We start from the raw sequence: 17,280 nt of genomic DNA on the forward strand, positions 1-17,280 counted from the left end.
TAGCTGGTCTAGAGCTGACTATGGGCCAACAGAGCAATGGATCCATTCCACCAAAGGATAAGTTTTTTGTGCCTATGTTTATAGATTTTACGGTCAGACAGGACGATAAAATCACCTCATCTGACCTCTTGTGTAACACCTGCTAGAGAATTTCACCCAGTTACCCCTGTCTAGAGCCTAATAACGTCTGTTTGACTAAATCATGTCTTCCAGAAAGGCAACCTGTCTTGAAGTTTTCATTAAAGGTGGACAGTATGATTGACAGTGTAAATTATTTTCTTATACCAGTGGTGGAAAAGAGGGTGTCAGGTGGAAGATAAGAGAATTCAGCAGAGCTGAGAAACTTGGCCATGTTCAGAGGTACTTACCCAGCCCTTGTTTGGTACAGCTAGTTCAAAAGCGATACTGATTGACTTAGAGGTCCAGGATTGGGTCCATAAGCACTACATATCTCCTTTGCAGGGACAAAAAGACAAAGCTAAAAGTCTAAGCAAAATCATTCTCCTCCCTAAAATGGTCTTTCTGGACCAGTGGCTTCTAAATTTGGGTTTCCTTAATACAGCCACTCCCAGGGAGAGTATGAGTAGGGAAAATGGGAGCTGGAGAAGGAGGTGGAAGAGCATATACATGATTTGAGATGTTTCCTTTGAACATGAGCATTCCTATTCATCTATGATTTATTAAAATGAAGGCTCAGGAAGTGTGTGTGAATGGGATTAGCAGGGTTGCAAGTGCCATGTTGATTTTAGATCCAGTGGTGGTTCTATTGCGGGTGACGTGATCTGATCTCACAGGCTCTGACCAGCTCAGAGTTCTGCCAGGAGTGACATGTCCATATATTTTTAATAAACTTACAATAATGAAATTCTCTCTGTATTTGTAGCTCTGTTTATACTCTAGAGATACTATTAACTGAAAGGCACAATCACAGAACTCACATTTATGTTAGTCTCATCTCAGGCTTTTACTAGGCCACATGTTCTGGGGGCTTGTTGGTTTTGTCCCATTCAGAGATTGAAGTGCAAATGATGAGTATCTGAGGATGTGAAATGCATGCAGCAATGTGAATAGTGCCCTGAGCAATCTGCTCGCCACCCCCAGCCAGCTGCTCATCCAAGCAAATCTCACTTGCCAGCTTCTCTGCCTTGGGTAGTGGGAGTCAGCCGTGCGCCAGATATGCGGTGAAGAACATGGAGGGAAGACAAGAAAGGTGACACCTGTGAGACCTGTCCAGGAACTGACTGTGCATGAAATCCCTGTATTGGTTTGTTCTGGAAATGCATCTCTCTCTCCTCCATGAGGGGGAACCTGATGGATCTCTCAGAGGGGCTTATCAGAACCACTCACTGCTTTTCTTTAAAGCTTGGCTGAGCCAGGCTCTCTTTCAAACCTGCTCCCTAAGAGAAGGGGAAATGGAAATGGTATTTACAGGCCTCTCAGAAGACTGCCTCCTAAAAACCAGGACTAAGAAGATGAATGTGGAGTAGAGATTGGATGTGACTGACCAGTAGGTACTCAACTGATTTCTAAGTCAAATTATGATCCCTGGAGAAAATATATTTGCCCACCAAAATGACTGGTTCCCAGCTATGAGGAATCACGTCTGACTTGCTATGACTTGTAAAGTTAATGTGATACAGTGAAGATCAATCCTTTTGTTTTGTTTTCAATGTATGGACGCAGTCTGGAGAAGGGGCAGCAGATCCGTCTTTGGGATGCATGGGGCAGCAGGTGGTACCCAGGAGCTGCTGATTCCAGCCTGTTTTCACGGAAGAACAGTGCTCTTTGTCAGCACTCCCTCCAGAGACCTGAACTCCTGCTTCGACTGCACTTGCCAGAAAGAGCTGAGCTAAGGCTTTGTCACTTCTCCGGGTTGAAAAGGTTTCTTACCGCCAAGAAAAAAAGAAAGCTGGGTTTGCACAAGGAAGCTCTCCCTTACATGTGCAGTACAGGAGTCAGGTGCTTTAGCAACGCTGGAGAACAGGGGCCTCGGTACTGGAATATGGCGATGCTGTGAGTGGTGCATTGGCAGCGTTGTGCAGAGAGCCTGGAACTGGAAAAGAAAGGGTGCTGTAGGCCAGTACTGAAAGGCATGAAGAGATCTGTGTGTGGAGCCTACGACTTGATTAGCAGTTTGCTGAAGGTCAGAGGTCTGTGATGTATAGGTTGCGGGGTGGATGGAGTACATAGTACTGGTACACTCCATCCAAGTATCTTACACACTATGTTCACTTGAAAAACAAATACATTCTTGGAAACATTTCCTGCTCTGTGGATTAAAGTCTCTTGACAGGTACAATATTTATTGACCTGTCAAAGGGCTTTAATATGGTTGACCACTCTCTCCTCCTACAACAATTGATTTCAGTCAGTTTAAATCAGAGAGCAGCTGATTGCTTTGTCTAGTACAGTACTTATTCTCCAAATGGTACGTATTGGTGAGTCTATCATTTAGCAATTCCAGCTGGTTGGTATTGCTTAGTGATTCCAGCTGGGGAGTTTTAGGGAAAATATTGCTTAATGATTTGAGCTGCAGAGTATGGGCCAATATATCATGTAGTGATTCCACCTGGGAGTATTGCCCTTTACTTTTAACTTAGGACTTTGGTTTCTAAAGAGAGCAATACTAAAACATTGCTCATCCAGCTCTATCTAGCACCAACTCTCCAAGGTTAATCCGGTTTATTCTATTTTTTGGCAAAGCTGCCTCCATGTGCTTTGATTCCCGCCAGGTCTCAAAATCTAAGCAACATTAGTCTTGGGCAGTACTCCATGTAGGAGGCCTCCGGTGAACAGCATCGGGACATTTGCAGAAGGCACTTCTGCACAGATCCAGTACCTCCCCAGTGCTCCCAGACCCACCTGACGGGCTGGTTCCCATGAGGTCATTTTTGGCTGCTGCCCCAAAATCCCATCAAGTTGGTGTGGGAACAACATGCCAGATGGCGCTGACAGAGTCAGCATTTTCTTTTGCTGGAAAATCACCATAGGTTTCAATGGAGCAGCAATGTTAATACCTAATTCTGGTAGCAAGTTCTAATCTGCTCATTGCTGAGAGCAATTTACCCAGCAAAAGCCTCCTGGGGCCAGATTTTCCGTTGGTGTAAATCAGGTTTCCCCTTTGAATTCAGTGGAGTGATGCTGATCTACACCCGGTGAAGCTCTGTCACACCCAGCAACAGTGTAAACAGCCCAATGCTGGCACACCTTTGCCAGATCTCAGTGGCAGACAAGATCTTGTGCCGTGCGTGTGTGTCTCCGACAGTGAGGCTGCCAGCAAGAGTCAGTGCCAAAGCCAGAAGCTGCATTTTCTATCTTTCTGTTCTTTTGTTTCCCCCTTTTTTGTGTGTTTGCCTTGTTTTGTCTCCTGGGAAATGGATCAAACTTTAATAACAACAGATCCTGCCCATTTCAATGAACTTTTTCTCTTTTCCCCAAAAAGAGTGGTTAGTGCCATCTTTAATATCTTTTAAAACACTGTCAGAGTCTTTCTGAAAACTGACTAAAACTAAAGAAAAAGGGAGCAACAAATGTTAAAATAAAAGCCTTATTTAATTCTTTACATTTTAAATATTTTAATTGATTCCTTCTCTTCTCAGTCTTTAATAAACAGTTAAAATATTAGTAACGTGTTTGCCATGGCACTAAGCAGGCTGAGGTCTCTGTGTTCCAAACCCCAAGCCTTGTTTAAAACTGTTTAATGTTGGACAGTAGCAGGATCACACTAACACCTTTAACTCTTTGGGATCATGTATTCCATCAACATTCGTACAACAGCCAAACACGGTGAAACTCAATGACTGCATCATAATGTTGAGCATGGAAATAGCCAGGTGTTATATCTGCCTGCTGCTAAGGAGAGCTGAATTCTGCTCTAACCCCCTGGCCTCATGTTTTCAATTACCAGCACATCCTTCTCCTCCTCACAGAGTTTAAAAGGCTAGCTAGCATTTTGTCCTCAGTCTATAAAAATCCCAGCTTGACATTTATTTATTTTTCCTATTTCATTTGCATTTCCCTCTTTCTTCCCTCAGAGGCTGTGCAGACATCCAGACCAGCAGCTGTAAACCTACCAGAGTGGAGTGTGGCCAAATCCATTTATACAATCAGAAGAGCAATATTTCTGGAACCGGCCATAAACCAGCACACTGCAACCATTAGCCATGATCTCAGACAAACGTTCACTTTCAATGAAACCGGAGAGCTATCCAGAAGGGACTCATTTTACTATCAGCCAAATACATCTAGATTGGGGAATGTTTTATTTGTTAGTTTTGCACTGGTATTGTCTCCCTTGTTTGGAAGGCTGATAGATGAGCTGCACCGTTGGAGATGGGGATGATGTAAGCTTGGTAATACCCTCCGAATTTCTATCATTGTCATACATCGGCTCTGATATGATTAAATATCAGCTGCAAAGGGAGCCAAGCTATGACACATTGCCATGCCAAGAAGGAGCACATAGCACTCCGTTGAGAGTACGTGGCGATTTCCATACACACCCACTCAGGATTGTCAGTCATTATATGCCCTTTTTCAAAGATTTCCAGGTTAGGGGCCCATAATTGCTGACCACTATTGAAAATGTTGCCCCAAAAGCAAGACTCCTTAGTAATAGCTATAGTGCCGAAGGGATCTGCTTCTAAGAACACTAGACCCATGCAGCCTGGGAAAGGCATAGACTCATCAGTCTGGAAGGGACCTCAGGGGTCATCTAGTCCAGTCCCCTGCATTCATGGCAGGACTAAACATTACCTAGACCATCCCTGACAGGTGTCTGTTTAACCTGCTTTTAAAAATCTCCAATGATGGCAATTCCACAACCTCCATAGGCAATTTATTCCAGGGCTTAACAACCCTGACAGTTAGGAATTTTTTCCTAATGTCCAACCTAAACCTCCCAGGCTGCAATTTAAGCCCATTGCTTTTTGTCCTATCCGCAGAGGTTAAGAAAAACAATTTTTCTTCCTCTTCCTTGTAACAACCTTTTACGTACTTGAAAACTGTTATCAAGTCCCCTCCCAGTCTTCTCTTTTCCAGGCTAAACAAACACAATTTTTTCAGTCTTCCCTCATAGGTCATGTTTTCTAGACCTTTAATCATTTTTGTAGCTCTTCTCTGGAATTTGTCCACATCCTTCCTGAAATGTGGCACCCGGTACTGGACAGAATATTCCAGATGAGGCCTAATCAGTGTAGTGTAGAGCGGAAGAATTACTTCTTGTGTCTTGCTTACAACACTCCTGCTAATACATCCCAAAATGATGTATGCTTTTTTTTTGCAACAGCGTTACACTGTTGAGTTATATTTAGCTTGTGGTCCACTATGACCCCCAGACCTCTTTCCGCAGTACTGCTTCCTAGGCAGTCATTTCCCATTTTGTATGTGGATAACTTAGTGTTCCTTCCTAAATGAAGTACTTTGCAATTGTCCTTACTGAATTTCATCCTATTTACTTCAAACCATTTCTCCAGTTTGTGCAGATCATTTTGAATTTTAATCCTATCCTCCAAAGCTCTTGCAACCCCTCCCAGCTTGGTATCATCTCCAAACTTTATAAGTGTATTCTCTATGCCATTTTCTAAATCATAGATGAAGATATTGAACAGAACTGGACTCAGAACTGACCCCTGCGGGATCCCACTCGTTGTGCCTTTCCAGCATGACTGTGAACCACAGATAACTACTCTTTGGGAATGGTTTTCGAACCAGTTTTGTACCCACCTCATAGTAGCTCCATCTAGGTTGCATTTCCCTAGTTTGGTTATGAGACGGTCATGTGAGAGTATCAAAAGCTTTACTAAAGTCAAGATATACCATGTCTACTGCTTCCCCCCATCCACAAAGCTTTCTTTGACAGGGTAATGAGCCATCAGGTTGGTTTGACACAATTTGTTCTTGACAAATCCATGCTGACTGTTACTTATCACCTTATTATCTTGTAGATGTTTGCAAATTTATTGCTTAATTATTTGTTCCATTATCTTTCCAAGTACTGAAATTAAGATGACTGGTCTGTAATTCCCTGGGTTGTCCATATTTCCCTTTCTATAGATGGGCATTATCTTTGTCCTTTTCCAGTCTTCTGGAATCTCTCCCATCTACCATGACTTTTCAAAGATAAGTGCAGTGGGGGAGGGACAGCTCAGTGGTTTGAGCATTGGCCTGCTAAACCCAGGGTTGTGAGTTCAATCCTTGAGGGGGCCATTTAGGGATCCGGGGCCAAAATTGGGGATTGGTCCTGCTTTGAGCAGGGGGTTAGACTAGATGACCTTCTGAGGACCCTTCCAACCCTGATATTCTATGATTCTATGATAATCGCTAATGGCTCAGATATCCACTCAGTCAGCTCCTGGAGTACTCTAGGATGCATTTCATCAGGCCTTGGTGACTTGAAGACATCTAACTTGTCTAAGTAATTTTTAACTTGTTCTTTCCCTATTTTAGCATCTTCTGATCCTACCTCATTTTCATTGGCATACACTATGTTAGACATCCAATCACCACCAATCTTCTTGGTGAAAACCAAAGCAAAGAAGTCATTAAGTACCTCTGCCATTTCCACATTTTCTGTTATTGTTTTTCCCCCTCATTGTGTAACAGACCTACTAAAGATTATATTAATTTCTCCATTTGAATCACTAAATGGATTATCCTGAAATCTGGGACCTATTCTGTTGTTAAAAATACAAACAAAATTCATAGAGGACGATGCCCATGTAAAGCTCTTCCAAAGCCACCAAGAACAACACTTTTCCTTCTTCTCTTCCACCACAACCCAATCCACCCCCAGGAAGCTTGAGGACAGGGGCTAGATTAAATAACAAAACACTCTGGCTCCTCCTAACTATTATGATTCTGTGATTCACAGGGATAAAATGTATCATATTTCAAAGACAGCACAAGGAACAGGAAAACAGAGAGCATATCAACGGCAATTTAGACTTTTTGATATTGCTCCAGGGCACATAGTTGTCAGGAAACGTGGCGGTGGCAAAGATGGACAAAAATATCCATGGGAGATTCACTACCTCCAAACATGGGGTTAAGTGAATCACTGTCTGCTTGTTTCATTGCATTGCGTTGTTCCTACAAAATAAACCAGAAGAGACTGGAATAGAAAAATGATCGCAGCAGTTGCTCTTCCTTGCTCTAATTGGCTGAGCAGAGTGAAGGACAGCAATGTCAGAGGCTCAGCAGAATAAACTGAACTACACTTATCGGGGATCTATTTGCAGTTATTAAGCAAAACCTGTGGCTTAGATACATTGGTAAAGCAAATGATATGATAATTACATGATCATATAGGCACACAGTAGGGTCACATAAACATACCCTTTATAATAAACTCTATTTCTCAGCAGCATATTGCTTTGCCTTTCTCATTTAGTTTGAGATGAAAGGCCATTTCTGGCTGTGAGAACAATGAAATTCCAGATGGGGTAAATTCATGATGGTTCATGGTTTTGTCCTGAGGAGTGCAGCAGGGAGAGAGAGGGATTTGTCTCATTGCTTTGGACCACAGAAAGCCATGTTTATTGGAGGAAAGGTTGATACTTTGACTTTCTCTAGAATGAGCCTACAAACTCACTCCCCTGGAAATGACAACTTGTGCATTTGATAGCTGCAAATAGAGAACTGTGCCTGATCCTAGCACAGGGGGAGAACTTCCCCTCCCACTGGTTTCACTCAGGACTGGGACATTCCAGCCCTCATCATTGTCCCTCTTCAGAAAGATTTTTCTTTTCCTGGCAGGAGCTGAATGCACTTGGCTGCGTATTTGAAAGTGCGACCCCTTATTGGCAGCTCCTCATTCTGAGACCCAGAGCTGCAAGGGTGACAACAAAATCCCAGACGCAGTCAGCAGCCAGGCAGGTGTGCACCCCAGGTCTGATTCATTGTGTCCCAGGACTGCGGCCCCAGACACCATGTGGCAATGTCACCCCCATCTCCTTTATTTATTTCAGGGGCACTCAAAGGCTGCAATCAGACTCAGGGTCCCTTGTGCTGGGACTAGGATGAGCACACAGCAAGACATGGTCCCTTCCTTGAAAAGTTGATAATCAAATCCCCTAAAATCAATTTTCTCCCTTTATTATCACAGTTTATATTAGTGTAGCAGCCAGTGGCCCCATCACAAGAGGCACTGCGCAAACACTGGGAAAGACGTCCCCGGTTCCAAACAGCTAACCGTTTAAAGAGACAAGACAGAGGAAAGGTTGCAGAATGGAAACATTGCACGCTCGTTTTACAACTGAGGAACTGAGAGACTGTTGTGGCCAAGGGGCAGATCTAGGAATAGACCCCAGCTCCCCTCTCACTGCACCATGCCTTCCTCTCACTGCACCGTGAAGCACAAACCTGGGTAAGAAAGCAGGCTTCCTCTGGGCTGTCAGGTTTCTTCAGGGCTGCCAGAGGGGCTGAAGCCATGAGGATGACATGTGTCCTTCATTTTCTAAAAACCCCAGAACCAAACCTTTTGACAATTTTTAAATGCCCCTATGGTGGGGCAGCTGACCCACAGAGGGAGAAGAAGGGGTTAAAATCAGCACCACGGAGGCTGCACAGAACCCACTAATCAGGAAAGGGCTTATTGAGCCCACCAATAGGGGGAAGGCTCGCTGGAGCAGCCAATCAGGGCTGGCGAGGGCCATATATAAAGGGCTGCTCAGCAGAGCAGAGAGGAGTCTCTCCCTGGCAGACAAGGGAGGAGGACTGGCTGCCTGGGAAAGCGCCATAGATCGATCAGTGCGGGGCAGGGGCAGCAGAGTGCGAGGGAGACCTGCTGACTGACCACTGCCAGGCTGGGGCTTTGCTACAAGGGCTGAGAGGTTGCGAGGGCTATGGGGGAAGTGGCCCAGGGAAAATAGGCAGCAGGATGGAGGAGGGCAGTAAGTAGCTGCCGGGTACAGGGCCCTGGGTCGGGACCCAAAGTAGCAGGGGGGGGGCTGGGTCCACCTCCCCCCCCTTGCCAATGAGGAGAGTGGCTGGTATACAGACTACAGTTTGCCCCTGAGACGAGGGGCTGGACCTTGGACTGCAGTTGGCTGAGGCAAGTGGTGGGACGAAGGACTGCCAGTCCCCCAGAAGTGGGGAGATACTGGAGTGGGGGCACAGCCAGAGGATCATGCCCAGAAGAGGACACTGCGGTCAGGGGAGCAATGCGGGTCCAAAGAGTGGAGACAGCTGAGGGCAGGCGTGACACCGCTAGCTGAAGGCGGACTAGAAGGGCCGAGAGCTAATTCCCAGGACGGCCAGCAGGAGGCGCCGCAGTGGTGAGTCATGCCCGGTTACACCCCCCCCCCCCCCCCATACACATCGTTTTGAGCCTGGAGATTTGTCAAAACCAGCCCTGTTTCAAACAGCTTTGGTTCTGCCAGATCGGTGTTTCTCAACAAAAACAAAATCCAGCTCTAATGTTCACACGCAGTGAAGCTTGTGCTTCTCCATATTCCACTCTCACAACTGAATTGAGAGAGGCTTCTGTGGAACAACTGGGCCCAGCTCCAAGGCTCACCATTCAGGTGAGGAGTGCAGAGTCCTACTGATGAAAACAAAAGTACCAGTACTGGATCTAATGATGGTAGATAGTTACTCGTTACGGATGCTGGTTTGTCTGAGCTGTCCTTCACCTAGAAGGTCCATTCACAGACACAATGTGTGTTCCTGAGAGAGGATTACTGGCCTTTCATTACAGTATTACACGCTGAGTTAATTGTTTATGGTGCCAGTTCTGTCCTTTTTCACGTTCACTTCTGGAAACAGTGAGAAGGACATAGAAGACTTTGTGCATATAAAAGCCATGCAGTCCTGGGACAGACCTTTAGAACAAGGCAAACCCTGGTGCAGTGCTGGTTTCCCATTTAAAAAAAAAAAAGAAATTAAAAAACACTTGAGAGCTCCTTGTCTGTCTGCGGAGTGACAAAATGTCAAATCTCAGCAACCTCCTTTCTCCTTGGATCTTGGGAAGAAACAAGGAAATAGCACAAACTTTCAGATGGCAGCAAATCAAAGGCATGTTTAATGAGCAAGCACGTTTAATGAGAGAATGGAGTGACTGAAAAAAGGACAACAAAATGTACTTGTTGCTTTAAATTATTTGACTAATTTTACTTCATTCTCTAGATTTATTTTGAGCACCTCACTCTGTATTCAAGCTATGATGGTTGGCTGTGATAGGTCAGGTAGGTCACATGGTATTCTTTCTGTTCTCTGATTGGATGAGTTTTCTAGTGAAAAGCCTTGTGTGAAGGAAAGATGAGCACAAGTGAATACTAGCGGTTACAAATGTAAAATCCTGGGGTTGTTTTGCAAATATTTGTACACAAGAGGATGAAATTCCCTTGCTGCAAAAATGTATGCCAGTGTAAGGCCTTTGAAGTCACACCAGTCATGCTGTCATTGCACGTAAATAATGTAACTACTTTTGCCATGTAGAATTAACAAGATCAGTAGCTAACGTAAAGCGGCATCATTAGGACAGGATTTGCCCATATGAATAATATGTATAATAGAATGCCTAGAGTAGGCACTGCTTGTATCCTTGTGCTTGCTGCATCTCCATGATACTCACTAGGTGCTCAGTAATCATCTATACTCTGCTTCTCACAATGTGTCAAACAGGGGCCATAGTGGCTGCTCATGCCAACCAGATGAAAACCCCTGTCCTGTAAGATGCAGCATGTCATACTGGATTACCATAATGGGCCCCAGTTATGGCCTCCAAATTTATAAAATTATTAAACCCACTGATTCAGTGTGTGTTACACACACCCCTAGTGGCTGGACCCCAGAACGGGCAAAAGGTCAAGTGCTACTACCAGGAAATAAGTTACTCCTTTAGGGGTAGAGGCCCATTCTTATAGTGCTTGAGGTCCCAAATTCAATCCCTGATGACCACCCATTGGCACAATGTAAAAATGAGAGGACCTGTCTATGTATGGGAGCGTGGCCAGAGCCCTGCCTCCCTGTACACCATGGAGGGCAGGAGGCCAGAACTGGGGAGAAATGCATGTTATGAGCATAGCAAAGTGCTACTTTAGAGCATGCTTCTCCAGCAGTCAGAGTAGATCTTATAGCGCTACCCTGAGACTCCCTTCAGCTCCTAAAGCTGCCCCCGCCTCCATCTACCCAAGCTCCGCTGGCTCCCAGAGCCACAAATCAGACCTAAATGCATAAACAAACTTGCGTTAATCAGATGCATAAGTGCATGAAATATAAATGTAGCATTAATAATGAATGTGAGCAGTGTTCGGTACAGTGCAGGCAGCATCTCTTGGGGAAACATGGTACTGTTCCATCCAGGCGGGCTTCCTTTCTTTCCGCCTTTCGAGTGAAGCCTGAAAGGGAAGGAGGAGTCTGGAGCTGGGGAGTGTTTCCAAATGTTACCGTTGCTATAGAAACCCTCCCTGGGCACAGTATGTCAATGTCTGACATGTTGGTCTCACTTGGAATTTGGCTGACAGTCGCTGAGGAGGAAATATGGAGCACAGTCAAATGGGGCTTTATCTTTGAAGCAGGGTTCGGATGAAAACTGGACTTGCTAATTAATTACCTATGAGCCAGCAGAAAAAAACCCAACAACTGCTGGGTGTTGTCACAGGGAACAAGCCTTTAGCAAAATGTTCAATGGGGATTTTGAGATTTTACATTTACCGTGAGGTTTCATTTTATTTCTCTGAAACAAAACAAAATTAAGACGTCTGTAAAGGGGATGATCTATAGTCCAATGGGAGCCTCTCAGGTGGATCAAGCCAAAAAACAGTGTTCGTGCACCAGGTGACTTTTCTGAAGGACTGCTAGAGGCTCATGAGGCCAATCAGAATTGTTCCCACTCTGTCATCAGCACCATTGTCCTTGTGGCAAATCCCCAAAGGGGGTGGTCAAACTTAATTGGACTAATTTCAAAGTCACTCAAATATCCTGTGTTGGAAAGTTGCTTTTTCACATTGTTTGGAATAGACTGTGGGAAAGGAGTGAAGAGAGTGGGGAAAAGAGATTCAAATGGAAAGAAGATACATTGAGTCTGCTTTTTATTTCAGATGTACCTGTGTTAGCTGGGAACAATGCTGCTCAATTTAATCAGGTTACTGGGGCTGGTGAGATCAGAATCTGCTGTCTGCATACATTTTTGGTGGGGGAGAGTGGGTAGGGTTACCATATTTGAACATTCAAAAAAGGACAGCCCACGGGGGGGGGGGTGTATTTGATCATGCCCCTCTAACCCTGCCCCAACTCCACCCCTTCCTCACCCCTTCCCCGCCCCCATTCCAACCCCTTCCCCAAAGACTCTGCCCCCTCCCTGTCCTTCCCCAAATCCTGGCCCCGCCTCCTCCCCTTTGTACGCCACATTCCCCCTCCTCCCTCCCAGCCACGTGAAACAGCTGTTTCATGGCGCAAGTGCTGGGAGCTAGGGGGGGAAAGGCGGGCACTCTCTCAAGTGATCAACTTTCACTCTCCTTGAATGATCAACTCTTCGTTGGGGAAAAATAATAATAGCAAAATCCCGGACGTTTTTAAATATTTAAAAATTCCTCCCGGATAGCGATTTAAGAACCAAAAAGCCAGACATGTCCGGGAAAATACGGACGTATGGTAACCCTAAGAGTGGGCGGGCAGGTCATAAAGTTTCCTCCTTCTCTAACACATAAAACATATTTCCCTTTAGGTAGAAAAACAGTTTCAAAACAATGAAGTCATGCTCTAAATAAAGATTATGGGTGAGATCATAGATTCATAGATTCATAGATATTTAGGTCAGAAGGGACCATTATGATCATCTAGTCTGACCTCCTGCACAATGCAGGCCACAGAATTTCACCCACCACTCCTAAAAAAGACCTCACACCTATATCTGTGCTATTGAAGTCCTCAAATTGTAGTTTGAAGACCTCAAGGAGCAGAGAATCCTCCAGCAAGTGACCCGTGCCCCATGCTACAGAGGAAGGCGAAAAACCTCCAGGGCCTTCCAATCTGCCCTGGAGGAAAATTCCTTCCCGACCCCAAATATGGCGATCAGCTAAACCCTGAGCATATGGGCAAGATTCATCAGCCAGATACTACAGAAAATTCTTTCCCGGGTAACTTGGATCTTACCCCATCTAAAAACCCATCACAGGCCATTGGGCCTATTTACCATGAATATTTAATTACCAAAACCATGTTATCCCATCATACCATCTCCTCCATAAACTTATCGAGTTTAATCTTAAAGCAAGATAGATCTTTTGCCCCCACTACTTCCCTCGGAAGGCTATTCCAAAACTTCACTCCTCTGATGGTTAGAAACCTTCGTCTAATTTCTAATCTAAATTTCCTAGTGGCCAGTTTATATCCATTTGTTCTTGTGTCCACATTGGTATTGAGTTTAAATAATTCCTCTCCCTCTCTGGTATTTATCCCTCTGATATATTTATAGAGAGCAATCATATCTCCCCTCAACCTTCTTTTAGTTAGGCTAAACAAGCCAAGCTCCCTGAGTCTCCTTTCATAAGACAAGTTTTCCATTCCTCGGATCATCCTAGTAGCCCTTCTCTGTACCTGTTCCAGTTTGAATTCATCCTTCTTAAACATGGGAGACCAGAACTGCACACAGGTTTCCAGGTGAGGTCTCACCAGTGCCTTATATAACGGTACTAAAACCTCCTTATCCCTACTGGAAATACCTCTCCTGATGCATCCCAAGACGACATTAGCTTTTTTCACAGCCATATCACATTGGCAGCTCATAGTCAACCTATGATCAACCAATACTCCAAGGTCCTTTTCCTCCTCCGTTACTTCTAGTTGATGCGTCCCTAGCTTATAACTAAAATTCTTGTTATTAATCCCTAAATGCATGACCTTACACTTCTCACTATTAAATTTCATCCTATTCCTATTACTCCAGTTTACAAGGTCATCCAGATCCTCCTGTAGGGTATCCCTGTCCTTCTCTAAATTAGCAATACCTCCCAGCTTTGTATCATCTGCAAACTTTATTAGCACACTCCCACTTTTTGTGCCCAGGTCAGTAATAAAAAGATTAAATAAGATTGGTCCCAAAACTGATCCTTGAGGAACTCCACTGGTAACCTCCCTCCAACTTGACAGTTCACCTTTCAGTAGGACCCGTTGTAGTCTCCCCTTTAACCAATTCCCTATCCACCTTTCAATTTTCCTATTGATGCCCATCTTATCCAATTTAACTAATAATTCCCCATGTGGCACAGTATCAAACGCCTTACTAAAATCTAAATAAATTAGATCCACTGCGTTTCCTTTATCTAAAAAATCTGTTACTCTCTCAAAGAAGGAAATCAGGTTGGTTTGGCACGATCTACCTTTTGTAAAACCATGTTGTATTTTGTCCCATTTACCATTGACTTCAATGTCCTTAACTACCTTCTCCTTCAAAATTTTTTCCAAGACCTTGCATACTACAGATGTCAAACTAACAGGCCTATAATTACTTGGATCACTTTTTTTCCCTTTCTTAAAAATAGGAACTATGTTAGCAATTCTCCAATCATATGGTACAACCCCTGAATTTACAGATTCATTAAAAATTCTTGCTAATGGGCTTGCAATTTCTTGTGCCAATTCTTTTAATATTCTTGGATGAAGATTATCTGGGCCCCCCGATTTAGCCCCATTAAGCTGTTTGAGTTTCGCTTCTACCTCAGATATGGTGATGTCTACCTCCATATCCTCATTCCCATTTATCATGCTACCATTATCCCTAAGATCCTCTTTAGTCTTATTAAAGACTGAGGCAAAGTATTTGTTTAGATATTGGGCCATGCCTAGATTATCCTTGACCTCCACTCCATCCTCAGTTTTTAGCGGTCCCACTTCTTCTTTCTTTGTTTTCTTCCTATTTATATGACTATAGAACCTTTTACTATTGGTTTTAATTCCCTTTGCAAGGTCCAACTCTACTTGACTTTTAGCCTGTCTCACTTTATCCCTACATATTCTGACCTCAATAAGGTAGCTTTCCTTACTGATCCCTCCCTTCTTCCACTGGCATAAATTGGTGTAGCTCCATGGACTTCAGTATGCTGATTTACACTAGCTGAGTGTAGTATGGTGGAACTGGAGAAAGAGGGTCACATTAAAGAAGGGACCTGGTTCAATGCAGAACCAGGTGTTCAGGAACATCCAGCATGTAACACTAGCTACTCAGCATACTCAGTAAAGGAGAAGATCTCTTTCATACAGCTCTGCCTGTTTGCTGCATCACCTTTTGCTAAAGAAACTGAGGATCTGGTCCTGTGGATTTAAATGGTTGGAAAAAAGGGTTGCAAAAATGAGCTACTTTTGCAGACTCAAAAAAAAAAAGTTTAAGGTTCACCAAATCCTGAACTCTGTGGAGTTCAATCACCTCTAGTTACAGTTAACAGAGGATACTTCATTACAAGGGAGATTGATCATGACAGAAAAACTGCATAGTAGACTGGGGCATGGAAAAGACGGTACAGAACTCACCAAATAAGGATAGGGACCAAGAGAAGAAACAAGTGGAGAATAAAGAGAAGGCAAGAGATAAGGAGAAGGTGAGGGATCTGGAGGATAAAGAAGAAATGGAAAAATCTGTGCCCAAATTGGATACGTCTCCACAACTCTAACATGGTCTGTAAGCACTATTAAAGCCAGAGATCAGTGAAGGGGGAAATTGAAATGTTAGGGCATGGAATGGACAATGAGGCATGAGAATGGCATAATAGCACAGGTGTTTGCAACAAATACTTTGAGTGTGCTGTAAAGAGCAGTAAAACTCTCCCATGTGAGATCATCCCATAGAAGTAGTCACTCAGCTGCCTCCATAGATATTGAGATCAGTGAAGCAGCAGCGTCACTCCACGTGGCTTTGCCCTGAAATGAGTGGGACAGCCTAGGACTACCCATGTCCAGCAATTGGGGTCTGCTGTTTATGACTGGGAGCAGGCCACAGGTGCTGGTACGTCAGGAATCAGAGAAGTGACAGCACACAGTGAGAGACAGAGGGACAGTGAAGTAGTAGAAACCTAGAGAGTCGAGACAGGTGGAGCAATGGGGATGCTCGAAGTGCAGAGCAGTAGGAGAAATACTAGGGCATGGAAAGCAGAGGGGCAGCTAGAGGGAACACCCAGCAGGAAATAGGATCAGGATTAAAGACACCCTGTGAAAGGGGCTCTGTTGTGTCCCACCTTCAGCTTAATTCCGTACACATCATCAGACAGCTTCTGTTCTGCTCCAAGCACAAAATAATGCTTACAGTTCCTCCCCTTCCTCTTCTGGCTCGTGAGCCCCACAGAGAAGAATCCTAGACCCAATGCTAGACCCATTGCCTCAGCAAGCCTCCTGAAGAAGTGTCTCTATTCTGCTCTGGGTGTTGCTGAAGAGAGTGAGCTAAACCCTGAGTAAAAGCCAGCGTAACTGGCAAATGACACGTGCAATGTGGGAAGCAACAAACTGGTTCCTAGTTGCAATTACATCTGAGTAAAATTTCACAATTACCTTGTGCGTGTGCGTTGGCAGAATTCTATAATTGCATAAGGCAGCCCAACTGCTCCTGATATGAATATTCAAAGTTTGTCTCACCACAGAAAATCTTTCCTGCATTGGAGGCTGTGGTTGAGGCAGAGAACCGTATTCAGAAGCTTCATTCATACATTTCATAAATAACCTAGAAACCCAGCCAAACGTGCTCTCATGCACTTCAGAGGTGAAAGGAGGGCCTAGGAGCTAAAGCCTTCTTTGGAGGTAACTTGAATTTAACTGCCAGTGAATTAAACACCTATTCAGGGGTGGCAAAGATGATACGTCTGGGTTGGAGAAGGAGGGGGCCACTGCAAGGCAGAGATGGGCCTGAGCTGTAAAACTAGACTCCAGATCTGAATCTTTCTGTCTGCGTAGGGTTTTTCATGTCACGGATTGTGCCAGAGCATCAGTCTCACATTTCAAACAACCCCGAGTTAGGTTTGTTCATAGATAGAACAAAAACTCTATCTGTGGCAGAGGAGAAATTTAGCTCTGGATTTAGTCTCCGGGTCCTAGGGGTTGGTTGGGGCCTTTCTCTAAGCACCTCACACTCTGCTATGGATGTCACTTTAGCTGACTGAATTTTTCCTGCTTTCACTTCAATAAAACCCTTAATAGGGTCACTGGGTGCTTCCAGGTGGGAGGGATAAAAACTGATTAATTTCACTTCAAAGAACAAACCAAACCAAAAAGAGGATCTGGAACCTCACTGGAGGCATGCGTGCTACGTACTGCTCAGCATAGCACCTGCAGGGTGGCAGGGGATCAGGCAGTTTT

This window comes from Lepidochelys kempii, chromosome 18 (genome assembly GCF_965140265.1).
Source record: "Lepidochelys kempii isolate rLepKem1 chromosome 18, rLepKem1.hap2, whole genome shotgun sequence".
Lineage (NCBI taxonomy): Eukaryota > Metazoa > Chordata > Testudines > Cheloniidae > Lepidochelys > Lepidochelys kempii.